This window comes from Thamnophis sirtalis, unplaced genomic scaffold, assembly GCF_051295495.1.
Source record: "Thamnophis sirtalis isolate CommonGarterSnake01/CBP01778 unplaced genomic scaffold, rThaSir2_p1.2 scaffold_10, whole genome shotgun sequence".
Classification (NCBI taxonomy): domain Eukaryota; kingdom Metazoa; phylum Chordata; class Lepidosauria; order Squamata; family Natricidae; genus Thamnophis; species Thamnophis sirtalis.
The window spans coordinates 55,864,473-55,866,782 of record NW_028261390.1 but is presented as its reverse complement, the minus strand read 5'-3'; positions in this window follow the sequence as shown (position 1 = coordinate 55,866,782).

The window sequence follows — 2,310 nt, the reverse complement described above, 5'->3', positions numbered from 1 at the left end:
AGGCCCTATTTAACACACTCAGAGTTGGGAAAATTTATAGATCCTTATTACAGTAAACTAATTGCTCAGAAAATCTTGCAATGGCTCAGAATTGAAAACAGTACTTTGGAAACAGAGCTTTGAAACATCGGCATGGAATACTGTTGTAATGTGCTGGGAGTGTTCGGAGGACAATATTGTTTAATTCTTCACTGAAATAATTATGGGTAGCCTGAATTGGCAATTTTGGTTGGGTTGGGATGTATTTTGCCAAAATCTCTTTTGTTGTTTTTCATGTTGATCAAAATATTGTAAATACAAATCTTGGGGTTTTATTGTAAATATTGTAAATAAAAACCAGGGTTTTAGACAGATCTTATCTTGAATGCATATAAATATGCCTTAGTGTCTCTGTGTCTGTGTGAGTGTGTGTCCGCGTGCTTCCTGTGTTCCTTGCATATTTTGTAATTTCCTCTCACACATTGCCCTTTTATATTTAACCCCCATTTACAATTAATAGCTGCTTTAAGTAAATGGGAGATCAAATAACTGAAGGTTAAGCAAATACGGATAACAGTTGATGCAATATTAATAATCCAATCACACACTCATTTTCAGTGGGAGGAATAAAGGACAAAGTTCAGCAAATCTCATAGCAAAAGCATTAGCTACAGAAGACATTCTGAAAGGTTTTATCCTTGGCTTCTTCTTTTTTCAACTGTGGTTTATACCACAGTTTATGCACTGTGGTCTCAGAAACTATAACCTGCAGACTGGACATTCAATGGCATAGAAGAAGAAATGACATTTCAAGGAGAAGGAAGGGCATTCAATCATGTAGCAGAAGAAATGGGTATCTTTATAGGCCGGTATGTTGTTCCCCTAGAGCAAAAATTCAGAGATGTAACTGAGAAACTTACTAAAATAATCAACCACATGGATACCTCTTTCTTCTCCTACATATGGGGACAAATGACACAACAATGAACCTGAAAACAATAACAACAGATTATGAGCAGCTAGGGAAGAAAGTTAAGGAATTAGCAACACAAGTATTTTCCATTGATCAGTAGGTGGCGGCCTTAACTTAGGTTTCAGCATTGGTTTCAGCATTGTTTCAAATGTATAGTTATTTAATCCAAGTTTAATTCAATTTTTAGAAGCAAAGTCAATTATTCAAGTAGATAGTTCCTGCATTTTAAGATGTCTTTCCAAAACAACGCCTACCAAGTTTGAAAGTCCTATTTTCTATGTTTTAAAAAAGTCTTTAGCTCTTCTGCCCTTAGTTCCTTTCCTTCGGGTCTACAATTTTTCACTGTATAATTGTTCGCCGCTTTTACAAACAGCAATAACTAGATGGAAAGATTAGAGGTTGAAAGAAGGCAGTACTATGTAAACCCAAATAATATTGTGATTGGCATTAAAATGGAACATTGAAATATTAATAACTACTTTAAAGCAAGTATTAATACTAGCATTTCATAAGTTTGATTAATGTAACAAATACCATTATTTTTATTGACATTTGTCCCAAAATGAATGATACCCAGATGCCGCACTGATGTTGATGTATATTCTAAAAATAAAAATCCAAAAAAAAAAACTTAAAAAGAAAAATTACACTTTAAGGAACATCTTGCATCGCAAGCTGCAACTCCACAGCCCCTGCAATTGCCAATTCCACACTGCCCTGCAGCACCATTGCTTCTGCCTGCCACCCGATTGGTTGGCAGCTATTTGACTCATGCAAACAAAAAGCCAGGTCAAACAGTTTTTGAGCAAAGGGGTCAGGACAAAGGGAAAGAGGAAGAGAGCCAGGGGCCCATTGCCCATGGAGAATAGCAGGAGGAGGGCCAGTGGAGGAGGAAATCTAGCTATAAATGGGCTGAGGTGGGTAGCTGGGGGTGAAGGCGATGTGACCAAGGCTTTGTGTCTAAACCAGTGGTAGTCAACCTGGTCCCTACCGCCCACTTGTGGGCATTCCAGCTTTCATGGTGAGCGGTAGGGGTTTTGTCCGATATTGAAGCACTTTCCTTTTTTTAATTTAATTGACTTCCCTACTTTATAAATCACCATTACTGTGGAACCGGTGGGCAGTTAGAAAATTTTACTACTAACAGAAATACAAAAGTGGGTGGTAGGTATAAAAAGGTTGACTACCCCTGGTCTAAACAATCCATTCCACTGTAGGGAGTCAAGGGGAAAATGATGGCACCACGATTCCAATATCATGGAACAAAATCTACCATCCCTTTTATATGGGGCAGGACATGCCCACAGGTTGAAAAGAAATAGAAGTTGCATTATAATGATGTAACATAGATTAAGTCA